Raw genomic sequence first — 5,856 nt, forward strand, 5'->3', positions numbered from 1 at the left:
GGGGGGAGGGATTGCATTGGGGAGTTATACCTGATATAAATGATGAATTGATGGGTGCTGACGAGTTGATGGAAGTCTGTTTTATCAGAGACTAGGATTGTAACTACTGTTTTTGTTTTGCTTTCCATTTGCTTTGTAAAGATTCCTCCATCCCTTTATTTTGAGCCTACGTGTGTCTTTGCACATGAGATGGGTCTCCTGAATACAGCACACTGATGGGTCTTGGCTCTTTATCCAATTTGTCAGTCTGTGTCTTTTAATTAGGGCATTTAGCCCACTTATATTTAAAGCTAATATTGTTATGTGTGAATTTGATCCTGTCATTGTGAGGTTAGCTGGTTATTTTGCCTGTTAGTTGATGCAGTTTCTTCATAGTGTCGATGGTCTTTACAATGTGGTATGTTTTTGCAGTGGCTGGTACCAGTTGTTCCTTTTCATGTTTGGTGCTTCCTTCAGGAGCTCTTTTAAGGCAGGCCTGATGGTGACAAAATCTCTCAGCATTTGCCTTGCCTGTAAAGGATTTTATTTCTCCTTCACTTATGAAGCTTAGTTTGGCTGAATATGAAACTCTGGGTTGAAAGTCTTTTTCTTTAAGAATGTTGAATATTGGCCCCCATTCTTTTCTGGCTTGTAGGGTTTCTGCAGAAAGATCTGCTGTTAGTCTGATCGGTTTCTCTTTGTGTTAACCTGACCTTTCTCTCTAGCTGCCCTTAATATTTTTTCCTTCATTTCAATTCTTGGTGAAACTGATGATTGCTCTTCTTGAGGAGTATCTTTGTGGTGTTCTCAGTATTTCCTAAAGTTGAATATTGGCCTGTCTTCCTAGCTTGGGGAAGTTCTCCTGGATAATATCCTGAAGAGTGTTTTCCAATTTGGTTCCATTTTCTTCATCACTTTCAGGTACATCAGTCAAATGTAGATTTGGTCTTTTTACCTAGTACCATATTTCTTGGAGGCTTTGTTGGTTGCTTTTTATTCTTTTTTCTCAATCTTGCCTTCTCTCTTTATTTTATTAAGTTGATCTTCAATCACTGATATCCTTTCTTTCGCTTGATTGATTTAGCTATTGAAACTTGTGTATGTTTCACGAAGTTCTCATGCTGTTTTTCAGCTCCATCAGATCACTTATGTTCTTCTCTAAACTGGTTATTCTAGTTAGCAATTAGTCTAACTTTGTTCAAAGTTCTTAGCTTCCTTGCATTGGGTTAGAACATGCTCCTTTAGCTCAGAAAAGTTTGTTATTACTCACCTTCTGAAGGCTACTTCTGTCAATTCGTCAAACTCATTCTCTGTCCAGTTTTGCTCTCTTGCTGGCAAGGAGTTGTGATCCTTTGGAGGAGAAGAGGCATTCTGGTTTTTGAAATTTTCAGCCTTTTTGCACTGGTTTCTCCCCATCTTTGTGGATTTATCTACCTTTGGCCTTTGATGTTGGTGACCTTCAGATGGGGTCTTTAAGTGGACATGCTATTCTTTTCTGTTTGTTAGTTTTCCTTCTGACAGTCAGGCCCCTCTGCTCCAGATCTGCTGGAGTTTGCTGGAGATCTCCCAACCCTGTTTCAGTGGGTATCACCAGCAGAGGCTGCAGAAGAGCAAAGACTGCTGCCTGATATTTTCTCTGGAAGTTTCGTCCCAGAGGTGCACCTGCCAGATGCCAGCCAGAGCTCTTCTGTATGAGCCACTTGAAGATGCAGTCTGACCCTTAACACAGCTTGAAAGCTGTGCTGGGACGTCTGCTGCTCTCTTCAGAGCCATCAGGCAGTGACGGTTCAGTCTTCGGAAGCTGCGCCCACAGCTGCTCCATTTCCCAGGTGCTCTGTCCCAGGAAGATGGGGGTTTTAGCTATAAGTCCCTGACTGGTGCTGCTGCCTTTTTTACAGAGATGCCCTGCCCAGAGAAGGGAAATCTGGCAGTCTGACCACAGCAGCCTTGCTAAGCTGCAGTGGGCTCCACCCAGTTCGAACTTCCTGGCTGCTTTGTTTACACTGTGAGCATAAAACCACCTACTCAAGCCTCAGCAATGGCGGACGCTTTAGCCCAAACCCCTTTGTCTTGTCATGTTTTCGTAAATTCACTACCCTTTGTCTAACCTGGTATACAACCTTTTGGCCCTAACTGCTCCTTTGGGTCATTTTTCTTGTAAAAGTTCCCATATACAAGTAAAAATTACAAAATAAAGTATGTACGTTTTTCTCCTGTTAATCTGCCTTATGTCAGTTTCATACTTAGACCCAGTCAGAGACCCTAAGAGGGTAGAGAAAAAATTATACCTCCCCTACAATTTTTTTTCAACATATGAATTGGGTTGCGCTAACTCTTATGAAGAACAAGTCAGTCTGGCTATTGTTTTTTACAGCTTTTCAGGGGTGTACTAGGATTTGTGTAGGAATTTTTGTTCAAGTCTATCCCTTCATTCAAATACTGTACTGTTTTCTGATGTTTTCTTAAGAATGACAGAAAGTATGGGGTAATACATGCAGCCTTCTTCTAATGAATTTTTTTTTTTTTTTTTTTTTTTGAGATGGAGTCTCGTTCTGTTGCCCAGGCTGGAGTACAGTGGCATGATCTCGGCTCACTGCAACCTCTGCCTCCTGGGTTCAAGCAATTCTCCTGCCTCAGCCTCCCGAGTAGCTGGGATTACAGGCACCCGCCACCACCTCCTGGTAATTTTTGTGTGTGTGTATTTTTAGTAGAGATGGTTTTACCATGTTGGCCAGGCGGCCTTGACCTCCTGACCTCTAGTGATCTGCCCACTTCAGCCTCCCAAAGTGCTAGGATTACAGGTTTGAGCCTCCGTGCCTGGTTTCTAATGAGATTTTAATCCTCTTAACTATTAAAGTCTCTATTCTACTTAGATTGGTACAGATATATGGCAGAAGTCACCATTATTCATCTTTAAGTTATATTTGATAAAACATGACAATTACACACTCTAATAAAATATTTCTGTTTGGATAAATTTACCCAACAGTTGCACACACAAATACAACTTCTCTCTCTCCAAAACAGTCACTATCGAAAAAGATGTCTTGACATAAACATGTTGACTTAGCTGTTCCATGATTGTATAATTTCTAAATCACACACTTTAAATTTTATTCAGAAGTTTTCTTGTTTCTCATCCATATCAGTCTAGACTCAATCTGCCCAACTTCACCCAACAGCTCAGCTTTCTACAATCATCACTTGTCTTCATCTATGTTAATCATACTGTACTGTGCGTTACTTGCTCTTCTTTTTCATTTTTCAGTACAAAATGCCATTGAACACTATCTGTCATTATTAGAACCTTAAAAAAATAAAAGACTCTCTTCCTATCTGTTACAATATTGAGATCCTGTAAGTCTCAGACACACCCCCGCCAGAGTTCTCCAGCTTTCTGTTGTAACTTGGACTAGAGGCTGCCTAGTCCTTCTCCAGGCTTTTGGGTTCCAGACTTTTCCCCATAGCTCTCCTGGGTCAGTTTTCTGAATCTTATGGCTTCTTTTTGTTTCTACCTACTCTTAGGAAAAGATTTGTAGAAGGTAAACTTTCTGAATCTTGCCAGTATGAAAAGATCCACCCTCATACTGTTGTCAATAATTTAATTCAGTACATAATTCAAGAAGCACGTGGAAGAACTGCTTACAAATTCACAATAAATCCAGTTCTAAGTCCCATACCACATTCTACCTTCTTTATAAGTAGCACTTCTAAGTTCCAAGGCCAGGTTATTAGGTTTTATAGGGAATATAGGCTCACTCTTCAGTTGTATGCCCTTTAAGCAGGTTGTGGCTTCTTTTCCCTATTTCATGAGTCTGACCTCTCCAATAGCTTCCCATCCAACAGTTTATTGGAAACTTCTTTGTCATTTTCTTTTCTGTTGTGTGTTTATGCATATTTGTTTTTTGGTTGTTTTCTTTGTTTGTTTGTTTTATTGTTTTAGACGGAGTTTTTTTTCTGTCACCCAGGCTGGAGTGCAGTGGCACAATCTTGGCCCACTGCAACCTCTGCCTCCTGGGTTCAAGCAATTCTCCTGCCTCAGCCTCCCGAGTAGCTGGGATTACAGACGCATGACACAATGCCTAACTAATTTTTAAATTTTTAGTAGAGACCAGGTTCCACCATGTTGGCCAGGCTGGTCTCGAACTCCTGACCTCGAGTGACCTGCCTGCCTTGGCCTCCCACATTGCTGGGATTACAGGCATGAGCCACTGTGCCCAGTTGTTTATGCATATTTGTTTCTTTACTATGATTTTCAAATATTTTGTTTTGAAACAAAAACTCATTTTAATGTAGAATATTATCCAAATATTGACTTTTATTTATTGTATTCAATTCATTATTGAAATAACTGGAGTCTAATTTTTTGCTAGGACTCAACGTTTATTCAATGATAGAAGAAAATCCAAGCATATATGCTGTCACTCTTACTTTAGAACTAGACATTAATAGCTCTTTCACAGTTTAACTGAATTGGCATGGTGAAAAGAGATTGGACTCTCAAGTCAAATACACTTGGGCTCAAATTCTAGTTCCTTTACTGATGAGCCATGTAGCTTTGGGATAGTTGCTTATCCATCTGAAAATATAGTTTATCATGACCTATCTTGGAAGGATTAAAGGAGATTAATATGTCAAGTGCCCAGCACTATCTATGCCTGATATGTATGTGCTGAAAACAAGGTTAGTTCTACTGTGCAATGTATTTTATTTTTCTACACCTTTAATTATTCTGCAGACAATACTGATAATAGCCAATATTTTCTAGTAGATTTTTGTTTTCTTATTCCCATGATCCTAACCCTAATTCAGAACTTGTTATTTCTGTCTAAACAACCTGATGTTCACATCACTAGACACTTTTATTTTAAACTGTAAACCATCAGTTTAAACTTCTGAAAGTACAGCTCTCATTATGTCACCTGTGTTACTGTCATCTGCCCAAATACCTTTACATTTTATCTACTAAATTCAATGGAAATCCTTTGACCATCTCCCTGGCAACCTGTAAACTAACCCCAACCTCCATTCTAGATGTAGGTCATATGTCTTAAAAAATGTACCCTCGATGCTCCTGAGCGGCCCAAGGTGGAGGGTTCTAGAAGGCGTGACGTGGGGTCGAGAGCGGGATCGGAGGCTGGCGCCTTTCGGCAGTCGCTGTGGGTGCAGCTGCCGGGCCTCGGGACGCGGGCGGCCGAGGCCGCCGTCGCAGCCTCCTAGTCTCGCCGGCTATGGCTACGCTCGGCCGGCCCTTTAGCGGCCTCCCTCTGAGCGGCAGCTCGGACTTCCTACAGCCGCCGCAGCCGGCCTTCCCCGACCTGGCCTTCCCGCCAGGGGCTGACGGCGCAGACTTGGCCCCGCGATCGGGACCCCGCGGAGTCCCTAGCAGCCCCACCGGGAGTGCGGCGCGCGGACGTGTTTCTGTTCACTGTAAAAAGAAACACAAGCGAGAGGAGGAGGATGATGATTGTCCAGTAAGAAAGAAAAGGATAACTGAAGCAGAGCTCTGTGCTGGTCCTAATGACTGGATTCTTTGTGCACATCAGGATGTAGAGGGGCATGGAGTAAATCCCTGCATTAGTGGCCTTTCCGTACCTGGGATATTAGATGTTATTTGTGAAGAAATGGATCAGACAACTGGAGAACCACAGTGTGAAGTTGCCCGAAGGAAGCTTCAAGAGATTGAGGACAGGATAATTGATGAAGATGAAGAAGTTGAAGCTGACAGAAATGTTAACCATCTCCCCAGTCTTGTCCTTTCTGATACCATGAAAACAGGTTTGAAGAGGGAATTTGATGAAGTTTTTACAAAGAAAATGATTGAGTCTATGAGCCGTCCTTCCATGGAGCTTGTTCTCTGGAAACCCCTCCCTGAAC

General features: G+C 41.9%; 1 pseudogene across 1 annotated transcript; it reads left to right on the forward strand.

Moving 5' to 3' along the window:
* Window positions 1-5,068: 5,068 nt before the first annotated feature.
* LOC111549248 lies at window positions 5,069-5,852 on the forward strand (annotated as a pseudogene). Its single transcript, XR_002733656.2, has one exon. The product of XR_002733656.2 is annotated as a coiled-coil domain-containing protein 117 pseudogene (transcript).
* Window positions 5,853-5,856: the final 4 nt, after the last annotated feature.

Source organism: Piliocolobus tephrosceles, unplaced genomic scaffold (assembly GCF_002776525.5).
Source record: "Piliocolobus tephrosceles isolate RC106 unplaced genomic scaffold, ASM277652v3 unscaffolded_12897, whole genome shotgun sequence".
NCBI lineage: Eukaryota > Metazoa > Chordata > Mammalia > Primates > Cercopithecidae > Piliocolobus > Piliocolobus tephrosceles.